This window comes from Ostrea edulis, chromosome 9 (genome assembly GCF_947568905.1).
Source record: "Ostrea edulis chromosome 9, xbOstEdul1.1, whole genome shotgun sequence".
In the NCBI taxonomy this organism is placed as follows: domain Eukaryota; kingdom Metazoa; phylum Mollusca; class Bivalvia; order Ostreida; family Ostreidae; genus Ostrea; species Ostrea edulis.
In genome coordinates, this window is record NC_079172.1 from 9,693,598 (window position 1) to 9,700,536 (window position 6,939).

The following is a 6,939-nucleotide window of genomic DNA, read 5'->3' on the forward strand; positions in this document are numbered from 1 at the left end:
TTACATAACAAATAATTCCGAGTGCTGTATAACATCTGTAACTACACAACTGACATTCAATTTTTGCTGACTATTAGAAGTATCTTAATTATACACTGTAAACATCACAAATACGAAAAATAAATTTTGAATATTTTCAGTTCAAATCGTAGTCCAGTACCCTTTAGCGTATATTTGAATAAGTGTCTACACAACACGTTTGCTGTCATTCTAAATCATTTTATCGAAACGTGTTTATAGAGAGATATAAAATGAATTGTGCGCGGGAAAATTGCGCTGGTTTTACAATGGATCTGGTCTACCCGACAACCCCACCTCACACCATCCCCTCGCGAAAAATGGAGGTAGTTCTGCACTGTAAATTATATTATTGATCATAACATGCCTTAATGTGCATGTAAAACATCCAAGACACCATTGTCAACTGCCCGTCAACCCCACCCCACACCGTCCCCTCGGGAAAAATGGATGTAGTTCTGCACTGTAAATTATATTATTGATCATAACATGCTTTAATGTGCATGTAAAACATCCAAGACACCATTGTCAACTGCAACAGACCTTCGCCCATTATCAATAAGTCATAAAGGATATTTTTGTATTTCAAACTTCAAAACTTACATTTTGTAAACACATTGACAAATGCATCAATTGTGGGGCAGGGATAGTTGTCATACCATAAGGAAGTGGGGTTAGGATTCGTAAAAATATACCGTTTTCGATTCAGTGTCTGTTATATGTAACAAGAAGTTAAGGGCAAATCGACTGGAAGTTGTAATGAACCAATTTACATGCACATGTGTCAGGCAAGAAACATTTTTATTGCTGTTCACGGAATTAAATGATGCGTGTTCGACTAGATAACTTAAAACTAAATAACGAACATTATAATCAAAGGTGATACTTCGTTAATATATCACAGGCGAGATTATGACGAGGTAATTGCCTGTGAATTGATTAAGACACACAATTTATTTATTAAATATAACCCTATTATATTATTCAGTAGGGAGAACCCGCGCTCCAACCACTCTGGTCATTGAATCACTAAAACCCGCGCTCATCTGATAATCAAATATGAATACATCACTTGTGGCAATCGCAATGGCCATATATTTCTCTGTAACCTACCCTGAGGTAGAACTCGGAGGGTTTCCGAAGGGAAAGACCAGGAACTCATCAGATATGAACCTTCCCATAGTATCTAATTATCCAGCAAACTGCAGATTTATTGAATTCTCGAATAACGCGGAACTGTTTGAGATCGGTGATATATCATGGGATAAAACATCTAAATGAGGACTGTGCACTCGATTTGGTATTCCTCCTTAATCACGTTAATTCCTAAATGAAGTCTATTATGCTCGCGTGATTTCGCTCCATCTTGCGTCTGGAATTAGCGTTAGGAAGTCGGTCCGCATATGATAAATTTTCTTTTATCGCGGTAATTAAAATCACTCGTAAATACCATGAAAGGCATAGGGCGCTTTGTTATGAACTCTTTGGGGAAGTTTACAGTAATACAGACGTTAGGAGGTATATTTTCTAATTACTTTTGGAGAAAATTTGGCTACCAAAGGGACAAATAGGTCAGTAAATAGAAAATAATATTTCATATTTCCAAAGACGTATCAGTTCAACGGATATATAGAAAAATAATTGTTCTGTGTAAATTTCAATTATAGATATATTAAAGTGTATTTGACAATACAAATCATGTGAATATATTGACTTATCAAAGATAATACAAACCGCACACTGGGTTATGCAGGCTTAAAATGATCCACTTAGGTCTTTTGAACTGAAAGACCTTCGGAAAAAAAAAACATTTCGGGAACTCCATTTTACAGACTCATTCGTATGGATATGTGTTCATCAACCAAAGCAATGAAATAGGTTGTGTCTTGAACAATATGAAAATGATTTCCTTAAAAAATTCTTTAAATAAAAAAAACCCAGGTAGAAATAGCCTAATTTATAACATGTGGCCGTAACATATCACTGTGACCTATGGTTTTACAACTGTACTATTCTGTCTAACGTCACTGGACTGTAATGTTATCGATCTGCTTATGGTGATAATGTCGAGGTCATAAGGTAATACCAAACAGATACATAATATTATTCCCAACTTCTTTTCTTTTTTTGGAAACTTTAATATTTTGTTCCAAGGAACAAAACCTCTTACTGCGCATGATTTTAAAAAAATCCATCCTATCAATTTTATTTTCTCCTCAAAGTTTTAAATATAGGCTAGCCTCCAGTTAGAAGAATATGCAATTAAACTTTCATGATAATAATGTACCCTACAACTATGTAATAATTATCTATAGAGATTTTTATAAAAACTGATACTTTTCATAAAGCTGACATATTTGTTACTAAATCTCAACAAAATATATTGTAATTGATATATTTGTATACACTGCGATGTACAGTATACATGTAACATGTATGGGTCAATAGTAAATCTCAAACGTAAAATTGCGACATATTAAGATCTCTTTAAAAAAATGTATAGTTCAAATTTTGAAGGAAAAAATAACATAATCAACAAAAATATACAGAAATTGATATGTTCTTTAAAAAAAAAAAGAACATTTAACCCAGAATTTCGGATATTTTGGACTTTTTAGAAAATTTGATTACGAAAAATTGACACATTCGGCAAATGATGTCATCATATTTGACCTTTATCCTTAAGATATGACCTGACCTTCAATATACGTTAAGACAAAATACTGCTTTAACATGCGTTCAAATATCAGGTATCTACTAGCTACACAACAAAGGTTACCCGTTACTATATAACAAGTAATTAAATCTCACAAAGACGAAATAAATACATTTAAGATTTCGACTCCCATACCTCCAATATATTGAATGTCTCCTATATTTTTCAGAATATGCTAAATACATGTGATGGATTATAGTAGTTTATTCAGAACATCATTGAATATTAGGATTATGGAGATTTCATTTATTAATGAATTTAAGAAGATATTTAAGTGAAAACTGATTTTAAAGGTGTTTGGTACTACGTTAAGATGATATATAGCTGAATTATCGTCTCCTCGGCTTGAAACCTTAGACAAATCTAAGGCAGATTTAATGTTTGAAATGTTAATGTTTTCTTTCTATGCACATTTGTGAAATAAAGCTTGCAGATTTCAAGAATCAATATTGAATGGGGGCTGATCTGCTATAATAAAACTGTTAATTCGGTCTCTTCTCCGGAAAATGTCCTCTATCTCGAACACGTTTTTACAGATATCAGTTTTTGTCAGTAATAAACCCCCGTTTGATTGGTTGATTGATTGAATATTGTTTAAAGTCCCTCTCGAGAATATTTCACTCATATGGAGACGTCACCATTGCCGGTGAAGGGCTGCAAAATTTAGGCCGATACTCGGCGTTTATATATAGCCATTGAGGAAAGAGGGATCTTTATCCCACGACATTTCAATCACCGGTCGACAGGGGATGCTTACTCCTCCTAGGCACCTGATCCCACTTCTGGTATGTCCAGTGGTCCGAATTTGCCCAACTCTCTATTTTGTATTGCTTACAGGAGTTATGAGTTTGATCACTGTTTGTTGTCATCGCCTTTCCTTCAATGTATTTTGCTTCTCATTTGAAGCACAGCTGGCGCAAGTTTTACTAAACTTTATATCTTACGAAAACAAATTCTGACCTAAGAATTTCGTAGTTTACCAGTACAACCTATCATTGGGTCAAATGCTGTCTGACGTGTTTCATACAGATTATTAGACCGTTCGTGGTACACTGATTTTGATCGTGTACCTGATTAAGATCAGTGGCGGATTTAAGGGGGCGCGGCCCCACTTAAAATAAATCGTGGCCTCTTGTTTAGAAAAATGTAAATGATAAAAGGAAGCTATAATTTCTTACACTTTCGGAGAAATAAATGACAAAATCTTTTGATTTATTGAATTACTTTTAATGAGAGAACTTACTTTTTTCCAAAAACTCTTAAAATTAGCGTAATTTTATTAATTTCATCTGATCAAAAATGACAGAAAGTAGTGAAAATGACTACATAGGAGACATATTTCAAGCCCTATAAAATTTGTAAAATCCAGGAGCTTCCGGGGGCTTCCTGGGGTCCCCACCAGGGCTTCGCCCTGAACCCACTGGGGGCCTTACCCCCTGCCTCAAAAAGTTGCACCCCCATCTAATTAGAATTAGATGCTACGTGTAGCGATAGTAGATAAGAGGATCATAGGATCTAATTTTAATTAGATTGTGCCCTAACCGCAATACCTGGATCCGTCCGTGAAGATATAGGTTTCACGGCGAGTGTGATCGGTCGACAGGGGATGCTTACTCCTCTTAGGCACATGATCCCACCTCTGGTATATCCAGGGACCCGTGTTTATCCCACTCTTTATTTTGTATTCCTTATAGGAGTTATGAGATTGATCACTATTCCTTATCTTCACCTTTCAAATATGATATTTTGATTTCTCCAACATCAGGCATTGGGAATTCAGAGTTGATTTTTGTTTTGGTCACTCACTGAAAACTCGCGTCTCTACTCACCTCTGACTATATTGCACTATAATTGTAAAGGAAGGGTGACTTCTTTCAGAAACTGGAGTAACAATTGTTAATCTATAGTAACATTAAACCCGATTTATATATGACTAATCAGGTTTGCTAAGTTCTACATGTTATAGTTGCCGCTTTCGATGTTTAAAATTGTTTAATTAGATATAATTAACCAAGATTACACGTCTCTAATCGCTTTCGACTAGATCTTGCGTTTATGGCTTTATATAAAGATGGCCGAACAGGCAGCACTTTTGTTACTTTTCTTCCACCATACATGTGCATTCGGCAATAAGAAGGGATAGGTACGGTATTTCGGATGAAACCTTTAAAACGGAAGTCTCATGCCCCAACAGGCATAGTCGCGCAGTTCCAATATAGTATTTTAAATGCAAAATGCGCAAATGTTTCTTAACACGACAAACTCATATTCCGTGGAGATCTTGGGTAGAATAGGTCCTTAATACCCCTTGCCTGTCGCAAGAGGCGACTAAATGTCTAAAAAGGGAGGTCTTTAGACGAGACTGCAAAATCGAAGCCCCATGTCACAGCAGACAACAGGTGTGGCACGATAAGGACCCCTCCCTGCTCAATGGCAGTAAGCTCCGAGCATGCGCCTAAATGTTACAGCCCTTTACCGGCAATGGTGGCATCTCCATATGAATAAAAATTTCTCGAGCGGGACATTAAATGATATACAATCAACCAACGAAACAGTGTTAATTCTTATCCACTTCAATGAATAGTAAAGATAAACTTAAAAACTATATATACATCATAGATAAATTCATGACACATTAGTCTTTCAATGTTTTCCAACAACTTTCGCACTGATGGAGTGTTCTGTAGTACCTATCTTGTTGATGGCTGCAGTCGTATTGATGTATCCGATGTAGTGTTTCCCATTGTCTGCACACTCGTGGAGTCACTACCGATCCTGCTGAATGTTTGTAGAGATAGCTTATCCTGATGATGAAGTGAAGTTAGATTTCTTTACATGGATTACCTGTCCTGATCTTGTCTTCGTGATTGTTTTCTGGTGTCATTTGTTCTTCTTTTCTCATTTGTTTATTGTAGACATGTTGTAATCAACGTAGCTTGCATGACAAGTCCATGATCATCCCTGTGGGTTTGATGATCCTATTGATTTTTAATTTTATTACACCATATACAAAATCCGACATCTCTATCGCAATTTGTTCTCCTCGATCACTTTTAAAAACTCTCTCACCGACTGTAACACGTTTTCACATTTTCCCGCTTCCTATGACATTGTCTTTCAGTTTGTGGCATGATATGGTTTACTTTTTTATTTTTTCGTTCGGTTTTGTGTTTATCATTTCTCTTTAGTTTCGTAAACATTTGTCAATAGATGGACCTTAGTGCTTTGGCATAGTGTACAAGCATGAGTACCAAAAAATTAACGATAATAGAGAACAGAGATACCGACTATATGGGTCCAAACAATACCTTTGCGATTCTGAGCAGGTATTTATTCAGTGTTATCATTACGATTTAGAAGTTTAACAAGATAAAGAGTCTGATCGATAACTTCTATACCTTCCCATTGAGAAACCTTTACCTTCTCAATACGTTTTCTCATTCAAATCTTCATATTCTAAAACTATCAATATATAATATATTCATTGTATTTTGCATTTCGGTAAGCAGTTCCAAAAACTACAAGAACTTGGCATCAACGTATATCACCGTCAACTAGCTGTACCTTTACTGGATTCCAAAACTTTATAAAATCCAACAGAGATATATTGCTAGCTCCAGTAAGTACTCTACTAAGCCCCCATCTTTGCTCCTCACAGAAATACTTTGAAGGAGAAACGTCAGACGTACTGTGCCACATATTATGTGTAAATCAAATGTAGATTCTAAAAACATTCAAGGAACTTTTAGTAAATTTGAAATCACAAAACTTTTTCCAAATCGAAAGCATAAAACATTATGACTTTTCATCACTTTATACGACCATTCCTTACGATAAAGTGAAGGTTGGACTTTTTGACATAATAGACAATCAAAATGGAAAACGGAAATATTCGTATTTTGTGATCAAAAATTATTTTGTTAAACACATTATGATTCTACGCACACGTACTCTGAAGTTGATATCAGAAGGTGCTGGAGTTCCTCATTGACAATGCGTAAGTGTTTGTTGGTGAATACGTTTTCCAACAATCTGTTGGAATTCCCATGGGCACGAATTGCGCTCATGTATTAGCCGAACCTTTCTTACATGTTTATGAGGTAGAATTTCTTCAAAAGCTTCTACACGAGAAGAAAAATATGTCTTGCTGTGACCTTCAACTCAACATTTAGATTATAGTGACGACATTTTATCTATTAACAATG